Source organism: Nerophis lumbriciformis, linkage group LG36, assembly GCF_033978685.3.
Source record: "Nerophis lumbriciformis linkage group LG36, RoL_Nlum_v2.1, whole genome shotgun sequence".
NCBI classification, from domain to species: domain Eukaryota; kingdom Metazoa; phylum Chordata; class Actinopteri; order Syngnathiformes; family Syngnathidae; genus Nerophis; species Nerophis lumbriciformis.
Window position 1 is genome coordinate 22,860,459 of NC_084583.2, and position 22,289 is coordinate 22,882,747.

At 42.2% G+C, this 22,289-nt stretch overlaps 1 protein-coding gene across 2 annotated transcripts in view; it reads left to right on the forward strand.

The window, feature by feature from the left end:
• Positions 1-22,289, forward strand: part of gabrb2a (gamma-aminobutyric acid type A receptor subunit beta2a) — a 233,893-nt gene that overhangs the window by 54,601 nt on the left and 157,003 nt on the right. The gene's annotated exons all lie outside the window — the stretch shown is intronic.

A 22,289-nucleotide genomic window follows, 5' to 3' on the forward strand; every position in this document is an offset into this window, starting at 1 on the left:
GATGCGGTTCTGATCAAATGTTACATCGGGTGGATGGCGGATGGTTGACGACTTTCTGATGGGGTTGCGGATGAAATAATTGCCTATCCGCGCATCTCTAATATATATATATATCCCCGCGACCCCGAAGGGAATAAGCGGTAGAAAATGGATGGATGGATGGATGGATGGATATATATATATATATATATATAATTGACTTTCAATGAATTCTAGCTATATATATATATATATATATATATATATATATATATATATATATATATATATATATATAAATAAAATAAATACTTGAATTTCAGTGTTCATTTATTTACACATATACACACACATAACACTCATCTACTCATTGTTGAGTTAAGGGTTGAATTGTCCATCCTTGTTCTATTCTCCTGTCACTATCTTTCTAACCATGCTGAACACCCTCTCTGATGATGCATTGCTGTGTGGCACGCACAAAAGTGCTTTCATCAAATGCACCAGATGGCAGTATTGTCCTGTTTAAGAGTGTCACAACATTGCTGTTTACGGCAGACGGACTGCTTTACTGTAGACGTTCTTTATATTGTGGGGAAGCGGACTCAGGTCCGCATGGAGCTGGAGGGGGCGTGGCCTCCAGCTCCGCCTGAATTTCGGGAGTTTTTCGGGAGAAAATTTGTCCCGGGAGGTTTTCGGGAGAGGCGCTGAATTTCGGGAAGTCTCCCGGAAAATCCGGTAGGGTTGGCAAGTATGGTGTGTGTGTGTATGTGTGTGTTCTTGTATTTCTACCCTTCTTGAGACGTCAACAAGGAAAAGTACCGTCCATATGAGGAGGTGTGAACAAGTGATGACATAAATCATGGTCCCAATACGGAAAAAACATTGCATCTAATAGAGAATGTCTCATTTGCACCCCCTGGTGGTGAAATCTATCAAAATTGCGGTGGTCCTAAAAAGGAGGGATTTTTCGGTTTTAAAAGTGCTCCCCCTCTGGTTAACATATGAAATAACAGTGTGTGTAAAAATTTGAAGCGCTCCCTTTGGCCAAAATTTATAAAATAAATATGTATATATAGACATACTGTAATAAGATTAAAAACCTATTACAAACAAAAAAAAAATCAAAAATAAATTAATTAACTTAAGGTTTACCTTTTTTATATTTGCATAGTATGTATGTATTATTAATGTTGTAGAAAGGGTGGTCCAAAAGAGGTAGGCATTTTTCTCAGGTCTCAAGAAGGTAACAAATACAAGAATGTGTGTGTGTGTGTGTCTGTGTTTTTGTGTTTGTGTGTGTGTGTGTGTGAGTTTTTGTGTGTGTTTGTTTTTGTGGGTTTATGTGTGTTTGTCTGTTTGTGTGTTTGTGTGTGTTTGTTTGTGTGTTTGTTTGTGTGTGTGTGTGTGTGCGTGTGATTGTGTTCTTGTATTTCTATCCTTCTTGAGACGTCAACAAGGAAAAGTACCGTCCATATGAGGAGATGTGAACAAGTGATGACATAAATCATGGTCTCATTAGCACCCCTGGTGGTGAAATCTATCAAAATTGCGGTGGTCCCAAAAAGGAGGGATTTTTCAAATTGACTGTGTCGGTTTTAAAAGTGCTCCCCCTCTGGTCAACATATGAAATAACAAGTGTGTGTAAAATATTGAAGCGCTCCCCCTCAGGCCAACATATGTAATAACAAGTGTGTGTAAGGAATTGAAATGCGCCCCCATAGGCGTGTGTGTGTGTGTCCGTGTGTTTGTTTGTGTGTGTGTGTGTTTGTGTGTGTGTGTGTGTGTGTGTGTGAAGTGCTTGTATTTCTATCCTTCTTGAGACGTCAACAAGGAAAAGTACCGTCCATATAAGGAGGTGTGAACAAGTTAGGACATAAATCATGGTCCCAATATGGAAAAACCATTGCATCTGATAGAGAATGTCTCAGTTGCACCCCCTGGTGGTGAAATCTACGAAAATTGCGGTGGTCCCAAAAAGGAGAGATTTTTCAAATTGACTGTGTCGGTTTTAAAAGTTCTCTCCCTCTGGTCAACATATAAAATAACAAGTGTGTGTAAAATATTGAAGCGCTCCCCCTCAGGCCAACATATGTAATAACAAGTGTGTGTAAGGAATTGAAATGCGCCCCTATAGGCGTGTGTGTGTGTCCGTGTGTTTGTTTGTGTGTGTTTTTGTTTGTTTTTGTGTTGAGGTGTGTGTGTGTGAAGTGCTTGTATTTCTACCCTTCTTGAGACGTCAACAAGGAAAAGTAGCTTCCATATGAGGACCGGTGAACAAGTTAGAAAATAAATCATGGTCCTGATACGGAAAAAACATTGCATGTAATAGAGAATGTCTCATTTGCACCCCCTGGTGGTGAAATCTATCAAAATTAGGGTGGTCCCAAAAAGGAGGGATTTTTCAAATTGACTGTGTCGGTTTTAAAAGTGCTCCCCCTCTGGTCAACATATGAAATAACAAGTGTGTGTAAAATATTGAAGCGCTCCCCCTCGGGCCAACATATGTAATAACAAGTGTGTGTAAGAAATTGAAATGCGCCCCCATAGGCGTGTGTGTGTGTGTGTGTCCGTGTGTTTGTTTGTGTGTTTTTGTTTGTTTTTGTGTTGAGGTGTGTGTGTGTGTGTGTGTGAAGTGCTTGTATTTCTACCCTTCTTGAGACGTCAACAAGGAAAAGTAGCTGGTGGTGAAAACTATCAAAATTAGGGTGGTCCCAAAAAGGAGGGATTGTCATCTGCTGGTGTCGGTCCACTCTGTTTCCTGAGATCCAGGGTCAACGCAGCCGTCTACCAGCAAGTTTTAGAGCACTTCATGCTTCCTGCTGCTGACCTGCTCTATGGAGATGGAGATTTCAAGTTCCAACAGGACTTGGCGCCTGCACACAGCGCAAAATCTACCCGTGCCTGGTTTACGGACCATGGTATTTCTCTTCTAAATTGGCCCGCCAACTCCCCTGACCTTAGCCCCATAGAAAATCTGTGGGGTATTGTGAAAAGGAAGATGCAGAATGCCAGACCCAAAAACGCAGAAGAGTTGAAGGCCACTATCAGAGCAACCTGGGCTCTCATAACACCTGAGCAGTGCCAGAAACTCATCGACTCCATGCCACGCCGCATTAACGCAGTAATTGAGGCAAAAGGAGCTCCAACCAAGTATTGAGTATTGTACATGCTCATATTTTTCATTTTCATACTTTTCAGTTGGCCAACATTTCTAAAAATCCCTTTTTTGTATTACCCTTACACAATATTCTAATTTTGTGACACACGGAATTTGGGATTTTCATTTGTTGCCACTTCAAATCATCAAAATTAAATGAAATAAACATTTGAATGCATCAGTCTGTGTGCAATGAATAAATATAATGTACAAGTTACACCTTTTGAATGCAATTACTGAAATAAATCAAGTTTTTCAAAATATTCTAATTTACTGGCTTTTACCTATATATATGTTTTTTTCCTTCTTTATTATGCATTTTCGGCAGGTGCGACTTATACTCCGAAAAATACGGTATATATTATTACTGCTGTAAATCTTTATATGTCTAGAAAGGGTGGTCCTTAAGGGGTAAGCATTTTTCTGAGGTCTCAAGAAGGTAACAAATACAAGAATGTGTGTGTGTGTGTGTGTGTGTGTGTGTGTGTGTGTGTGTGTGTGTGTGTGTGTGTGTGTGTGTGTGTGTGTGTGTGTGTGTGCAAATTAGCGGCCATGTTGATCCTGTTGTCCAAACTGATCCTGTTCCATTTTATTTTCAGCATGTGGAAAATAAGCTTGTTATTTTTACTCAGTGTTGCCATGACAACGCAACCTCTTCATTTTTTTCCCCCCCGCATGCTGAAGAAAACAAGATCCTTTTTTTCTATGATAGCCCGGCCCCCTTCCAAGGATTCTAACATGTATATAACAGCAGGAGGATTCCCTCTTTTTTTTTTTTTTTTTACTTTTTATGATATTTATTAGATTATATGTGAGGGTATCGTATTTTCCGGACCATAGGGCGCACCGGATTATAAGGCGCATTAAAGGGGGTCATATAATTTTTTTTTTCTCAATGTAAAACACTTCCTTGTGGTCTACATAACATGTAATGGTGGTTCTTTGGTCAAAATGTTGCAAAGATGATGTTTTACTAGGGGTATAACGGTACGTGTACCGTATTTTCCGCACCATAAGGCGCCCTGGGTTATAAGCCGCGCCTTCAATGAACGGCATATTTCAAAACTTTGTCCACCTAAGCCGCATCTAACTGCGCTAAAGGAATGTCAAAAAAACAGTCAAATAGGTCAGTCAAACTTTAATAATATATTAAAAACCAGCGTGATGTGGGCGCGCATGGAGTCGTATATCAACATGGACGGAGCTGCGTGAAAAAAGCCACCCGGCCTCTTCGCGTAAACTTAAACTTACCTTAACCACTCGCTCATCTTTTCTTCATCCATCCCTTCGAGTTAGCTTTTATGATGACGCCGGCTGGAAAGGTCTCTTTTGGCAAGGTCTTCCTTTTGAATATCACCATGGGTGGAAGTTTCTGGCCATTAGCATGGCAAGCTAGAACCACAGTGAAGGATGACTTCTCATTCCCTGTGGTGCGAATATTCACCGTACGTGCTCCCGTTGTATCCACAGTGCGGTTCACAGGAATATCAAAAGTCAGTGGAACCTCGTCCATGTTGATAATGTTCTCTGGCCGGATCTTTTTTTCAGCTATCTTGTTTTTACAATATGCACGGAAAATAGCCAGCTTTTCTTGAAAGTCTTTAGGCAGTTGCTGTGAAATAGTAGTCCGTGTGCGGATGGAGAGGTTGCGTCTTTTCATGAACCGGATCCCTGTCGCTTAGTAGGAGCCATTTTGTGGTCTTTACAGATGTAAACACACAAAGGAAATGAAACGTACGGTAATATCCGCGCGCTTTTTCTTCTTCTACGCGGGCGGGTGGTTGCTTACAGTAGAAGAAGAAGCGCTTCCTGTTCTATGGGGGCGGGTGCTTACCTTGGCGGTTGCTTGCGTAGAAGAAGAAGCACTTCCTCTTCTACGGGGAAAAAAGATGGCGGCTGTTTACCGTAGTTGCGAGACCGAAACTTTATGAAAATGAATCTTAATATTAATCCATATATAAAGCGCACCGGGTTATAAGCCGCACTGTCAGCTTTTGAGTAAATTTGTGGTTTTTAGGTGCGGCTAATAGTGCGGAAAATACGGTATTTGTATTGAACCGTTTCGGTATGGGGGTTTCGGTTCGGTTTGGAGGTGTACCGAACAAATTTCTAAGCTAAAGTCTTAACAAGCTACTTTGCTGCTTCTGCCTCTGTCTCAGCACCCAGCATTGTCCCACCCACACAACCATCTGATTGGTTACACACAAAGCGGTAACAGCCAATCAGCAGTGCGTATTCAGAGCGCATGTAGTCAGTGCTTAGCGTTTAGCAGGTAATCATCAGGCAGCGGACTCTCCCCAAATGATAATAAACACCTCCCAGTCAACTACTAGTAACATCACTATGAGCCCGTTGACCTTCTAGAAACAAACTGCAACTCAGCTCGCTCGCAGTCCTAGCTTGAGGTGAAGGCTAATTAGCTTTTAGCGTAACGTTAGCTCATTTTGCGGTGTGTGTGGGAGTGCATGTGCGTGTGTGTGTGTGTGTTACGGGCAGCAAAGCCCTGTCTGTCTGTTATTGTTTGTTTGAATGGCAGGGTCCCTGCTATCACATGTAGATAAAAATATAACATTTACATAATTAAAATCAACGACAGGCTTCACACCTGAATAGACCTTAGACCTTAAGTCGTTGATTTTTATTATGTAAATGTTATATTGTGTACTGGAGAGGAGGCTACGCCGGATAGTCGAACCTCGGATTCAGGAGGAACAGTGTGGTTTTCGTCCTGGTCGTGGAACTGTGGACCAGCTCTATACTCTCGGCAGGGTCCTCGAGGGTGCATGGGAGTTTGTCCAACCAGTCTACATGTGCTTTGTGGACTTGGAGAAGGCATTCGACCGTGTCCCTCGGGAAGTCCTGTGGGGAGTGCTCAGAGAGTATGGGGTATCGGACTGTCTGATTTTGGCGGTCCGCTCCTTGTATGCTCAGTGTCAGAGCTTGGTCCGCATTGCCGGCAGTAAGTCGGACACGTTTCCAGTGAGGGTTGGACTCCGCCAAGGCTGCCCTTTGTCACAGATTCTGTTCATAACTTTTATGGACAGAATTTCTAGGCGCAGTCAAGGCGTTGAGGGGATCCGGTTTGGTGGCTGCAGGATTAGGTCTCTGCTTTTTGCAGATGATGTGGTCCTGATGGCTTCATCTGGCCAGGATCTTCAGCTCTCGCTGGATCGGTTCGCAGCCGAGTGTGAAGCGACTGGGATGAGAATCAGCACCTCCAAGTCCGAGTCCATGGTTCTCGCCCGGAAAATGGTGGAGTGCCATCTCCGGGTTGGGGGGGAGACCCTGCCCCAAGTGGAGGAGTTCAAGTACCTCGGAGTCTTGTTCACGAGTGAGGGAAGAGTGGATCGTGAGATCGACAGGCGGATCGGTGCGGCGTCTTCAGTAATGCGGACGCTGTATCGATCCGTTGTGGTGAAGAAGGAGCTGAGCCGCAAGGCAAAGCTCTCAATTTACCGGTCGATCTACGTTCCCATCCTCACCTATGGTCATGAGCTTTGGGTTATGACCGAAAGGACAAGATCACGGGTACAAGCGGCCGAAATGAGTTTCCTCCGCCGGGTGGCGGGGCTCTCCCTTAGAGATAGGGTGAGAAGCTCTGCCATCCGGGGGGAGCTCAAAGTAAAGCCGCTGCTCCTCCACATCGAGAGGAGCCAGATCATCTGGTCAGGATGCCACCCGATCGCCTCCCTCCACGGGGAAGACCCAGGACACGTTGGGAAGACTATGTCTCCCGGCTGGCCTAGGAACGCCTCGGGATCCCCCGGGAGGAGCTGGACGAAGTGGCTGGGGAGAGGGAAGTCTGGGCTTCCCTGCTTAGGCTGCTGCCCCCGCGACCCGACCTCGGATAAGCGGAAGAAGATGGATGGATGGACAGGCTTCACAAATGCTGTAATAAATTAAGCATGATGAGTTGACTTGAAACTGTTTAATTTTGCACTTTTTATATGTAGAAGAAAAGTTTTGTCATTTTATTCAATCTGAGCAACAACTTGAGGCAGTTTAATGTTGATTAACGTGGGCAGAATTATTATAGTGTTCCCAATGTTAAAAGGATAAAGCCATTGTTTACAAATTTGGTAAATGAATAACCAAAAAATGTATATTTTGTTGTTTTCTTACTGTGTCGAAAATGAACCGAACCGTGACCTCTAAACCGAGGTACGTACCGAACCGAAATTGTTGCGTACCGTTGCACCCCTATGTTTTACAGATCATCTTCAAGCCGCTTTCAGGATGCGCTGTTTTGTGGACGGTCTTATTTACGTGGCTCACCTTCGACAGCGTCTTCTCCCCATCATCTTTGTTGTAGCGGTGTAGCGTGCAAGGACGGGAGTGGAAGAAATGTCAAAAGATGGCGCTAACTGTTTTAATGACATTCAGACTTTACTTCAATCAATAACGGAGCAGCATCTCCTCATCCGTGGCTCACTAGTGCAGCAACAACGCCCGAAATGTGTCCCGGGAAAAAACGTCCGACCTGAACTCTCTAATAACTAAAGCTCCTTGGGTGAATAATGTAAACTCACTACACCGGTATGTTTTAGTGCTTTCATGGCGAGTTTCCTGACAGATATAAGTAAGAACTTTACACTACTTTATATTAGAAATGACAACAGTGGAGGATGAATGTCCCATAACAAGAAGATAGATATATCTTACTGCGATAGACAAACGATGTGTGGTCTAAAACATTTAGGAAGTACCCACAGAGTTCCCTCCCCCTCCTTTCCGCTATATGCAAAAAAGATGAACCCACAAGGTAAAAGAGGTTTTATTTGTTTTTCCTAATCATTGCAGCAATCTGGCTGTTAAAGTTAAGGCGTTTTGTGAGTTCAAACTGTGAGTGAACCACAGGGCTAGTGACAGCGTGTGTGCGTGTCAGCAGGGCGGCTGACAATGCGGACAGTTCAGCTAGTTGTTGTTGTTTTGGTTGTGTTATTGAATAGAAAGTTGACCCATCACCCCCTTGTTATGTAACGTATACAGAACTGTGCATCGCTTTTTATCGTGTTCAATGTGTACCGACTTTTACTAAATATTGAACTTTTGTGGAGGCTGTAAGCATTTATTCATGTTTACGTTGATTCTTATGGAGAAATTTGCTTTGATATATGAATTTTTCTATTTGCAAACCCAGTTCAAGAAACAATTAAATTCATAAATCAGGGTTACACTCAATGTTCCCTCTAAGGTGCGCGCCTGTGCAATTGCACACTGCTCAAGCGTCCTCTGCGCACGGCAAATCTATGCCACGCACAAAATCAAATATAAAAATAAGCGCATAACAATTTTCGACACACGGACACGACAGAGAAAACATTTTTCGTCATCATTGTTCAAATATTGTAACGTCTGTCGAGACGCTTAGAGGACATTAATTCCATCCATCACTTTTCTGAGCAAAACTCTTAATTGTCGGCCATAAACACATCACCAAAACATTTGTAAAAAAAATGATATCTAGCAAAAGTGGTCATTTTCTGCAGTACAAACCAGACCAAAAGCAACTTTGTTATATCAACAGCAGCCGCTCGCTCTTTTTTCACTTGCGCCAACACATTCACATATGGCACTTAGCCAGTGATGCGTTTACAGCCACACAAAAAGTCGGACAACTCCAACACCACACATAGAGTGTCATTCCAGGTCGTTACACTATGATTTACCAATCAAATGTATGCTTATTCTAGTGTCATTTATTAGGAATCTTCATTTATAAATATTAATCATGAAATGCTGTTAGTATATTAAATAAATACTAATAAAAATTGCAGGAATGTACACATGATCCCCTGCTTACATCTCATTGTGCAACATGTGAATGTTTTAATGGGAACTAAATGCAATGTCAGAAAGGGGTACAAATTATTTCCAAAGCAGGACCTCCACCCAGACAAACAATACAAGTACACAGTTCATGAAAAACAATATTTGTTGTTATTGTCATTGTAAGTGGGCCTAAACACTTATATTAGGAAATAACCTCATGGAAATGACTGCTGTCATTTGATTATAATAATAAGAGAATGTTGTCTGTCTATCTGTGTTGGCCCTGCGATGAGGTGGGGACTTGTCCAGGGTGTACCTCGCCATCCGCCCGAATGCAGCTGAGATAGGCTCCAGCGACCCCGAAAGGGACAAGCGGTAGAAAATGGATGGATGAATGGAGATTGAAGTTGTTATTTAGTCAGGTTTGGGACAGGTGTGCTGCTGGTGTAGCCACAGTGTGCACGTCTGATGTTGCTCACATGGGCGCCACTCAATGCTCAGGGAGTTTTTGCGTTTGCTCACTGTTGGAATAATTGTTTGTAAGTTATCACAAAAGAAACGTTGTATTATGAATGCTGTCTTTCGAGGCCTAACAAGAGGAAGAAGGCTCGTAAAACTCCACTGTGATTTCAACACGGACAGATGGCAGGATCTGCTCAACTTCCAGAGGAACTCTCTTTGAAGTGTTAAACGAACTCTCTTTGAAGTCAACGCTATTTACGACCCGCTGCCCTCTTGAAGTCACTGTGGTCAGGAGACGGGAGGGGTTATCCATTGTCCTCCAACACCTGCCCCAGCTGGATCCAGGAAGAGCCCAAGCCCGAGAAATCCTCTTCTTGGACTTCAATGAGACCGAAAACAATGACTGTTTTAAATACTTCCCATTCCTGCTGTGACATATGTTGGTGCGTGAACATTGAACATCTGAATAAATGAGGAGACGAAAACCTTCTTCGTCAGAGCGTGGTGCAGGACTGTACAGAGAGTGCAGTGGCCATGTCTCTCCTCAATTGAGTCCAAATTCTACTCAGTGGCCTAGTGGTTAGAGTGTCCGCCCTGAGATCGGTAGGTTGTGAGTTCAAACCCCGGCCGAGTCATACCAAAGACTATAAAAATGGGACCCATTACCTCCCTGCTTGGCACTCAGCATCAAGGGTTGGAATTGGGGGTTAAATCACCAGAAATGATTCCCGGGCGCAGCCACCGCTGCTGCCCACTGCTCCCCTCACCTCCCAGGGGGTGATCAAGGGTGATGGGTCAAATGCAGAGAATAATTTCGCCACACCTAGTGTGTGTGTGACAATCATTGGTACTTTAACTTTAACTTTTAACTTTTAAATTGAATTCTGTCTCTGTTTGATTCCTTGCCTTTTGTCTTGTTTAACAGATGTCCTCAGTGTTTGAACGTGACACTCACACACATGAAAAATTAGAGGGAACATTGGTTACACTGCATGTTATTTTTTTGTTGTATTTAATTATTTTTGTCAATGTTGTTTACTCGCTATCCTTCATCTTTATTGGCTGCAATTCAGTATTTTGTTCAGATTTAGCCTCCCATTGTGTGTGTCTGCTGCTCCGACTGCTCAGTTGACTTCCACTGAGCTCTCCAAGCAGCTTTAAGACACGACTGGCAGCCGCAGGACAAAGTCATTAGTTATGCTAAGTGGACGCACAGATTAATATGGTCAGAAGCATAATTATAGCACAAGAACAACACTTAATCCCGGGGCTTTCTTCCATGCACACTGGGCTTTTGCAGCTTGATGTTTAATCCGTGGAGACTGGCTCTTGTTTGTAGATAGGAATGGAAATATGGATTAGGAATATTCAAAGTATAAATACAGTACAGTAGTGATGGGTTGATGAGGCGTCATGAAGCGTTTCGACACATTGCAAAACTGTATTGATACTGTGTCGATACTGTGTCACTAAATACTGACATCTGCTGGACATTAAAAATCCCTACAGGCAACCTATGGACCGACTCAACTGACACTGATTTGATGCCCTAGTACAGGGGTCACCAACCTTTTTGGAACCAAAAACTACTTCTTGGGTACTGATTAATGCGAAGGGCTACCAGTTTGATACACACTTAAATAGATAAATATATTGTCATTTGTAAGTTACACGTAAGTGTGATTCAAACAAGAATAGCTAAATAAATAAATTTATATATATAAAAAAATGGGTATTTCCGTCTGTCATTCCGTCGTACATTTTTTTTTCCTTTTACGGAAGGTTTTTTGTAGAGAATAAATGATGAAAAAAAACACTTAATTGAACGGTTTAAAAGAGGAGAAAATACGAAAAAATTTAAAATAAAATTTTGAAACATAGTTTATCTTCAATTTCGACTCTTTATAATTCAAAATTCAACCGACGAAAAGAAGAGAAAAACTAGCTTATTTGAATCTTTTTGAAAAAATTAAAAAAATAATTTATGGAACATCATTAGTAATTTTTCCTGATTAAGATCAATTTTAGAATTTTGATGACATGTTTTAAATTGGTTAAAATCCAATCTGCACTTTGTTAGGATATTTAACACATTGGACCAAGCTATATTTCTAACAAAGACAAATCAGTATTTCTTCTAGATTTTCCAGAACCAAAATTTTAAAAGAAATTCAAAATACTTTGAAATAAGATTTAAATTTGATTCTACAGATTTTCTAGATTTGCCAGAATAATTTTTTTTGAATTTTAATCATAGTAAGTTTGAAGAAATATTTCACAAATATTCTTCGTCGAAAAAAACAGAAGCTAAAATATTTATTATTCTTTACAATAAAAAATAAATACATTTACTTGAACATTGATTTAAATTGTCAGGAAAGAAGAGGAAGACATTTAAAAGGTTAAAAGGTATATTTGTTTAAAAATCCTAAAATCATTTTTAAGGTTGTATTTTTTCTCTAAAATTGTATTTCTAAAAGTAATAAGAAGCAAAGTAAAAAAAATAAATGAATTTATTTAAACAAGTGAAGACCCATCCATCCATCCATTTTCTACCGCTTATTCCAAGTGAAGACCAAGTCTTTAAAATATTTTCTTGGTTTTTCAAATTCTATTTGAGTTTTGTCTCTTTTAGAATTAAAAATGTCGAGCAAAGCGAGACCAGCTTGCTAGTAAATAAATACAATTTAAAAAATAGAGGCAGCTCACTGGTAAGTGCTGCTCTTTGAGCTATTTTTAGAACAGGCCAGCGGGCGACTCATCTGGTCCTTACGGGCTACCTGGTGACCGCGGGCACCGCGTTGGTGACCCCTGCCCTAGTATATACAATAATATAAACCAAGTCATTGTATTTCATTTAGGATTATTTCATATCTTCATTTAAATAAAAATATATTTTTATCTTTTTTAGATACAGTCAATAAATAATGTGAACATGTATCATAACATGGAAATCTAAGAGAACGTGTTGTGGATGATTGTGGACTGGGAATTTGTTTTATTTTATTTTTTTACACATTTTTATAAATTAAAAAAAAAAGTTTTTCCGACGTATTACATTTTAGACGATTTCTCTTCTTAGTTATTATTTCTCCGGCTGTAGAAAAGAGCCGCTCACAGGGCACATATTTACACATATACACACACATAACACTCATCTACTCAATGTTGAGTTAAGGGTTGAATTGTCCATCCTTGTTCTATTCTCTGTCACTATTTTTCGAACCATGCTGAACACCCTCTCTGATGATGCATTGATGTGCGACACAGTTGGCGTATCGGTCACATGACCAAAACAGCTCATGATCGGTCACGTGACTTTCTAAAAGCGGTACGCGCACCGACACAGGGTTTTGCTCTATGAGCTCGACGCATGCGCCGATGCATCGGTGTTGCCGGACCCATCACTACAGTACAGTATGGTTTATTTCTTCAGTGGTCGGGGTGGGACGGGGGCGTGGTTGGGGGCGTGGCTAAAAGGGGAAGAGTATATTTACAGCTAGAATTCACCAAGTCAAGTATTTCATATATATATATATATATACATATATATATATATATATATACATATATATATATATATATATAAGAAATACTTGACGTTCAGTGAATTCTAGCTATATATATATATATATTTATTTTATTATATATATATATATATATATATATATATATATATATATATATATATATATATATATATATATATATATATATATATATATATATATATATATATATAAAATAAATACTTGAATTTCAGTGTTCATTTATTTACACATATACACACACATAACACTCATCTACTCAATGTTGAGTTAAGGGTTGAATTGTCCATCCTTGTTCTATTCTCTGTCACTATTTTTCGAACCATGCTGAACACCCTCTCTGATGATGCATTGCTGTGTGGCACGCACAAAAGTGCTTTCATCAAATGCACTAGATGGCAGTATTGTCCTGTTTAAGAGTGTCACAACATTGCTGTTTACGGCAGACAAACTGCTTTACGGTATACAAAAAAAAGTGACTGCTGTTGTTGTGTGTTGTTGCCACGCTGGGAGGACTAAGGTTAATGAAACTGCCTAACAATAAACCCACATAAGAGACCAAGAACTCGCCCTCCATCATTCTATAGTTATAACGTGATTGGGCATGTACGCTTTTTTATATTCTGGAGGACCTGAGTCCGCCTGAATTTCGGGAGATTTTCGGGAGAAAATTTGTCCCGGGAGGTTTTCGGGAGAGGCGCTGAATTTCGGGAGTCTCCCGGAAAATCCGGGAGGGTTGGCAAGTATGGGTTACACTGACGGTGGCGGTATAAAAAAACTTTAACACTCTTACTAATAATGCGCCACACTGTGAACCCACGTCAAACAAGAATGACAAACACATTTCGGGAGAACATCTGCACCGTAACACAACATAAACACAACAGAACAAATACCCAGAATCCCATGCAGCCCTAACTCTTCCGGGCTACATTATACACCCCCGCTACCAAACCCCTCCCACCTCAACCGACCCATGGGGGGGGTTTGTTAGAATAATTATGTATATATTATCATCATAACTTTATGCTTAAGGGCCATACTATAAAGTATTGTCAATTTGTGCAGAGCTAGCAATCCGAAAGATTGCTAACCTCTTTATCAGTGTTGTGTCCAGACTCGGCCTGCTGGCAGCCAAGGCCGAATATTTGGTTCCAAGACCAGACAAAGCAGAGACTGGGCGATATCACCAAGTGTCAACATATTTGCATTTTTGTATAACCATATATTGTGTCTTACTGGAGTTGTCGAGATTACCCCCTTCCCTCAGTCACCGTGATGTAATAGGGCCATTTCCTAATAAATGGAGGAGGCGCACGGGCTTTTCTTTAGAACGTGGTTTGGATTTGTAACTAGAGTACAGCCCAAAACACGTGTCTCCTCATGAGCTAAATTGAACTCTGTCTCTGATTGATTCCTTGCTTCTTGTCTGATTAGTAGATGTCAACAGTGTTTGCACCTGACAGGGTTTGATGTGTGGGGGAGCAGGGTTGGGGTGGGGGCAGGGGGTGTATAATGTAGCCCGGAAGAGTCAGGGCTGCATGGGATTCTGGGTATTTGTTCTGTTGTGTTTAAGTTGTGTTAAGGTGCAGATGTTCTCCCGAAATGTGTTTGTCATTCTTGTTTGGTTTTGGTTCAAAGTTTGGCGCATTATTAGTAAGAGTCTTAAAGTTGTTTTATATGGCCACCGTCAGTGTAACCTGTGTGGCTGTTGACCAAGTATGCCTTGCTGTCACTTGCATGTGCAAGTAGAAGATACATACAACAAAAGGCTGGGCTGGCACGCTGTTTGTACAGATTGTAGAGGGCGCTAAATGCCGTACCATCATGGCACGCCCTTGTTATTATTGTAAGGGTGAAAATCGGAGAATATTAATCCCAGGAGTTTTCTGCGAGAGGCACCGAAATCCGGAAATCAAAATCGGGAGTGTCGGCAAGTATGCAGCTGAGTCGCATCAGAGTGATCAAAGAGCCGCGGGTTGCTGACCCCTGATTTAGGGGGATGCCAGGTTGAAACTGGCCCTGCTGTGTTCCTCTAAGAGCTGGTGCACAGACCAAAAAGAGCCAAGTCAGACCGCTCTATTAAAGTCCTTTAATGTGTTGATGACTTCCTTAATGATTCTGTCAGGCATTTTCTCCACTGAAGCTAAGTGGCTGGAAAACTGCTCATTGACTGCAAACACCAACGAATCATACGAGTGTCGTCAGCTCCCCAGGGGGCGCGAATGGCCTGCAAATCCTTCAGGATGCACTTTCACCCTTAATATTTTTTCCGGACAACTCAATTAAAGCAAACACACGGATCCCAGGAGAATAAACACATCTTGACCAGCTTTTAGATCGGCTTCAATGTTGCTACTGCAGTGCACAACATTTACAAGATAACAGGCTTTGGTAAAAAGAACGCTCCAAAAAAATCAGTCTGGTCTGCTTTAAATGATTAGTTATTAGGGACGTTACGATTCGTTTCAGCAACGATTTGATTTAGAATTTGTGGTTGCCAATACGATTCAGGGCCGATACTATTTTTCGAGAACGATATGATGCGAAACGATTCAGTGAGTTGAAATCGATTTAGCAGAGGTGTGGACTCGAGTCACATGACTTGGACTCGAGTCAGACTCGAGTCATGAATTTGATGACTTTAGACTCGACTTGACAAAATGTAAAAAGACTTGCAACTCGACTTAGACTTTAACATCAATGACTTGTGACTTCACTTGGACTTGAGCCTTTTGAATTGACATGACTTGACATGACTTGCTACTTTCCCCAAAACCCAAAGATGGAAAAGTTATTCGGGAGCGCTCCGTATTTTTCATTGCGTACTTGTCTATCAGCGTTGCGTGTGTCAGCTGGTGTGCTCTCAGTACAACAGCCAATCAAATTAGATCTACTTTGTTTTCATCACACAGCATTCATCCAATCAAATTGCAGGACAACCAACGAAGAAGACATGTCCAAACCACACGCCAGTGAACAAAAAAGTGATACCTAAAATAATTTTGTTTGGGTATAAAAATTACGAGGTGGTCAACACAAAACGGTTTGCAGTATGCAACACATGCGGTTCGAAAATGACTGATGGAGAGGCAACAACTTCCAACTTCGTCCGGCATTTGAAGTTGCACAAAGAACGGTAAGTTTTGAATGTAAGATAACGTTTATTGGCTAAGTAACGTGACTTTTATTTGCTGTGTAGTTAAATCAGTGAGGCTGTAAACTCACTGCTAACGTTATAACGTTATTGCAAACACGGGAATCTGTTGCAGTTCACTACCTTATTCATACTTTTTGTTCAGTGATTTTTTTAAGCAGGGTTACGTTAGTCAATATATCACACGTAACGTTAGACGGCGGTCAGCAGCACCGTGTATTTTAGCCACCTAAAAAAAGACAAAAATAGTAAAATAAAGGTCAGTTAAAATGTATACTATATTATGAATATGTGTACCGTTTTAGCTAGCTTTCTGACATACTGTTGGTTGTTTACCTCAGTGGTCCCCAACCACCGGGCCGGGGCCCGGTACTGGTCCGTGGATCGATTGGTATCGGGCCGCACAAGAAATAATTTTTTTTTTCTCTTTTTTTAATTAAATCAACATAAAAAACACAAGATACACTTACAAGTAGTGCACCAACCCAAAACAACTCTCTCCCCCCTTTTGTTCTGGGCATTGAACATGAAGAATCTTCCTTCACTGTTCCGAGTGGCCATGAGAGTCTTGGCAGTGCCTGCCTCCAGTGCTCCAGTGGAGCGAGTTTTCAGCCATGGTGGCATCATACTACGCCCCCATCGTGCACAAATGACTGACAGACTCTTGGCTAATTTGGTCTTTTGCAAATGCAATGCAGCATAGGGCCCTGACATATAAAAAGTACAACTTTTTTGTTATGTTCACGTATATGTCATGTTTTTTCAATGTTAACACTTTTGTACAAATAAGTACATTTGCACTTTATTTTTCAATGTGTTTGTTCTGTAAAGGAATGAGTTAATGTTTAAAATGACTGGTTAATAGTGCTATTATAAAGTGCAATGTCAGCACAATTTTCTTTCCTGCAATTTAAAATGCACTTGTTTTAATAAATAAATACAGCGTTTGAAAAGCATACACAATCTGTGTTAATATATTAGTCTGTGGTTAAAAGGACTTGAAAGGACTCGAAACTCAAAATGCAGGACTTAGGACTTGACTTGAGACTTTCCAGTCTTGACTTTGGACTTGACTCGGGGCTTGCCTGTCTTGACTCGGGACTTGACTCGGACTTGAGGGCAAAGACTTGAGACTTACTTGTGACTTGCAAAACAATGACTTGGTCCCACCTCTGCGATTTAGTAACTTTTTAGCCCCCAAAAAAATCAACCAGTGTGTGATAATGCAGGTGAAGTTTTCTATATTCCTGTTATTTCTTGTAAGGGAATTACCGCAGATTAGAGTGGCTAAAATGGCTCAAGATAACTACAGCGGCAGTCGGATACACATGTTCATGCCCATCATGATCGCGTCATGTATTTCATACTTGCCAACCCTCCTGGATTTTCCGGGAGACTCCCGAAATTCAGCGCCTCTCCCGAAAACCTCCCGGGACAAATTTTCTCCCGAAAATCTCCCGAAATTCAGGCGCAGCTGGAGGCCACGCCCCCTCCAGCTCCATGCGGACCTGAGTGACGTGTTGACAGCCTGTTCACAAGTCCGCTTTCCCACAATATAAACAGCTAATGATCGAGGGCGAGTTCTTGGTTTCTTATGTGGGTTTATTGTTATGCAGTTTCATTAACGTCCTCCCAGCGCGGCAACAACGCACAGCAACAGCAGTCAAGTTTTCGTCTACCGTAAAGCAGTTCGTCTGCCGTAAACAGCAATGTTGTGACACTTTTAAACAGGACCATCTACTGTACATGCATATGTGACCCACCCATAATGTGTCACATTTTTGTGTTGATTTATTTATTTTATTTTTGTGGTTTGAATTCGTTTTTGGAGCTGTCATTACACATTTATCAGTATTCACATTGGTCAGTAGGGGGCAGTAGGGCTTTTCTTCCCAATTGCATGCTATCACCTGCAGACCGGAAGTGTCTTGTCATTCTGATGAGCGCGACCAGTTTGTGAACAATTGAAACGTCCTGTGTGCTTTTTCCTCCTGTACAACAGGTTAGTTTTGGTGAATCAACTCACTGAATAATATCCATGTGATCTTTATAAGTTTAAGTACACATTCTGATGGTGGAGCCTAACTCTAAAGTGTTTGTGAGTTGTAGTTTGTATTTGTGAATGAATCCAGTGCACAGCTGCAGTAATCAATACAAAAAGGCGACGTGAGTGCGCAATGTTTATATAGGAACTTCTGATCCTAATTCAGACTCCCAAATTAGAGCTCCCGTTTTCTTATTGATTTTACAATGTATATTTGTGTAATGTGTGTGTTCTGAAATAGTGACAGAGAATAGAACAAGGATGGACAATTCAACCCTTAACTCAACAATGAGTAGATGAGTGTTATGTGTGTGTACATGTGTAAATAAATGAACATTGAAATTCAAGTATTTCTTTTATTTATTTATATATATATATAAATAAATAATAATTTATTATATATATATGTAATAAAATATATATATATATATATAGCTAGAATTCACTGAAAGTCAAATATTTTTTATATATATATATATATCTTAACCACGCCCCCAACCACGCCCCCGACCACGCCCCCCACCTCCCACCCCCCACCCCCACCTACCGAAATCGGAGGTCTCAAGGTTGGCAAGTATGCGTAAACCCCAGTAAAACAAACATCCAAAAAGCGCCAAAAATACTCCGTTTAAATTTCATGACTTGAGTTTTAACCAGTGATATTGTTATTATAAACGCTAACGCAGACAAACTATTTATAGCGGCAACGTGATCACTACCGTGTGTCCCTATGTTTACATCGAGTGGTCTGCTGCTTCCTCGCTTCCTTTGCTGGCGAAAGTTTATCGCATATCACAAATCGTGCATCTCACCTGGGAAGAGGATGAAAATTCGACAAGTCGGTACACTTTGACAGCCAATTTAGACCAGGAAATGGCGAGAACAGCACAAAAAGACGCTTGGTTTCTACGGCTTTGCACACACACTATTGAATGCCACGCATACTTTGTCAACAACCATACAGGTCACACTGAGGGTGGCCGTATAAACAACTTTAACACTGCTACAAATATGCGCCACACTGTGAACCCACACCAAACAAGAATGACAAACACATTTCAGGAGAACATCCGCACTGTAACACAACATAAACACAACAGAACAAATACCCAGAACCCCTTGCAGCACTAACTATTCCGTGACGCTACAATTTACACCCCCCCGCTACCCTCCCAATACCCCGCCCACCTCAACCTCCTCATGCTCTCTCAGGGAGAGCATGTCCCAAATTCCAAGCTGCTGTTTTGAGGCATGTTCAAAAAAATAATGCACTTTGTGACTTCAATAATAAATATGACAGTGCCATGTTGGCATTTTTTTTTTCCATAACTTGAGTTGATTTATTTTGGAAAACCTTGTTACATTGTTTAATGCATCCAGCGGGGCATCACAACAAAATTAGGCATAATAATGTGTTTAATTCCACGACTGTATATATCGGTATCGGTTGATATCGGAATCGGTAATTAAGAGTTGGACAATATCGGAATATCGGATATCGGCAAAAAAGCCATTATCGGACATCTCTAATGTAAAGTTTTGGTGTTGTTTATAAGCGTCATCCTGCAGTCTACATGCATCTCTTAGGTGTGACTACCATCTACTGGTCACACTTATCATTACACCATGTACCAAATAAAATAGCTTCGAGGTCGGTATCCACAACCAGAATTATTCCGTACATTATGCGCACCGGGTTATAAGGCGCACTGTCGATTTTTGAGAAAATGAATGGCTTTTAAGTGCGCCTTATAGTTTGAAAAATGTGGTAATTCTGAAGGGAGAAGCCTAGCTCCTCGGTCCTTAGCTTTTGTGGAAATGTATCCCTGACATAGGGGGATGCTGGGAGACATTTGATTGGTAAGTTGCGTTGGAGTGCTGCTGGGACAAGTTTGATTGGAGAAAATATTGATGATTGACCAAAATGTGTGAGGCCGCGCATAATTCCCAAGGATTGGTTGAATTTGTGTGAATGGTTGCGATTGCAATAAGTCCTGCAGTAAGTCGGACCCGTTTCCAGTGAGGGTTGGACTCCGCCAAGGCTGCCCTTTGTCACCCATTCTGTTCATAACTTTTATGGACAGAATTTCTAGGCGCAGTCAAGGCGTTGAGGGGATCCGGTTTGGTGGCTACAGGATTAGGTCCTGATGGCTTCATCTGGCCAGGATCTTCAGCTCTCGCTGGATCGGTTCACGGCCGAGTGTGAAGCGACTGGGATGGGAATCAGCACCTCCAAGTCCGAGTCCATGGTTCTCGCCCGGAAAAGGGTGGAGTGCCATCTCCGGGTTGGGGAGGAGATCTTGCCCCAAGTGGAGGAGTTCAAGTACCTCGGAGTCTTGTTCACGAGTGGGGGAAGAGTGGATCGTGAAATCGACAGGCGGATCGGTGCGGCGTCTTCAGTAATGCGGACGCTGTATCGATCCGTTGTGGTGAAGAAGGATCTGAGCCGGAAGGCAAAGGTCTAAATTTACCAGTCGATCTACATTCCCATCCTCACCTATGGTCATGAGCTTAGGGTCATGACCGAAAGGACAAGATCACGGGTACAAGCGGCCGAAATGAGTTTCCTCCGCTGGGTGGCGGGGCTCTCCCTTAGAGATAGGGTGAGAAGCTCTGTCATCCGTCCCGTTCCCTCAGGTCTAGTGATGCCGGCCTCCTTGAGGTCCCCAAGACCAGGCGCCGAACCTGGGGCGACAGGGCCTTCTCCGTGGCTGCCCCCTCTCTCTGGAACGCTCTCCCCAGGCACATCAGAGATGCCCCCTCCCTCCCTACCTTCAAAGCCACCCTAAAAACTCACCTCTTCACATTAGCCTTTCCAAACTGACCCTGCCCTAGGTGTCTCTTATTTATTTATTTATTTTTATTTTAATTTTATTTTTTCTAATAAAGTTGTTTTTATCGTCCCCCCCACACACACACACATGTAAAGCGACTTTGGGTATTTAGAAAAGCGATATATAAATCCCAGGTATTATTATTATTATTATTATTATCCGGGAGGAACTCAAACTAAATGCGCTGCTCCTCCACATCGAGAGGAGCCAGATGAGGTGGTTCGGGCATCTGGTCAGGATGCCACCTGAACGCCTCCCTAGGGAGGTGTTTCGGGCACGTCCGACCGGTAGGAGGCCACGGGGAAGACCCAGGACACGTTGGGAAGACTATCTCTCCCGGCTGGCCTGGGAACGCCTCGGGATCCCCCGGGAGGAGCTGGACGAAGTGGCTGGGGAGAGGGAAGTCTGGGCTTCCCTGCTTAGGCTGCTGCCCCCGCGACCCGACCTCGGATAAGTGGAAGAAGATGGACGGATGGATAGATAGGTTGCGATTGCAACATTGCGGAATCCTGGAAGGACTGTTACTTGCACAATATCACCTTCAAGTACCCATTTAGCACCAAAATGAGGCACTGTTTGGTACTTTTTTGTCTTTCTCTGGTTACTATCGTTTACGTTGGCACCCGTGCCATTACGGAGCCAGGTTTTAGTAGCGATCCATGTACGCTTTATCACTGTCAAGGGCAAGAAGGGTGGCAAAAAGTGTTTGGTACCCCCATTCTCTAGCAAACTAGAGCTATGATTATAATGATATAGAAGAAGGTGGTTCCACAATGGAGAGACAGGAGGTACTTTGAAAGAGGAGCCTTCAAATCTGTGCTTCATAAGTGCGCGTTCATCTTGTACCAACAGTCGCCTGTCAGATTTGTCAGGGAAACACAAACGTACGTGTTGTCACTCTGTCAGACTCCTAATGGGAGGGTTGTTAGCCCAGCAACACGACTGTCGCTGTGCAACCAGCCTTGATGCGTTGCAAGCTGGCTGCACCCACTTTGGATCTTTATTGCATTAATACATTCCGGGTGTTGTCGTGCTTCTTTTCGGTTTTTATTCAATGCTCTTCACAAGATGTCTTCCCCACGAGTGCTCACTGAGGCGTCTGCGTCACGTTAATGGAGTTTGTGACAAGGAGAGTGAAGGTGAAGCCTACGCTCCGACACGGGATCTTGGTTATCTGCAGCGTTTTTTTATGGGGGTGGGGGACGCCACGTGCCGCATCGATGTGCTCACCTGTCTGTTTCCCCCTTCCCCTCTCTGCTCCGTCCTCCTCCAAGCACATCATGCTCAAAAACCAAAGGAATGGTGGAACTCTTCTATTATGTTAGCATCAATACTT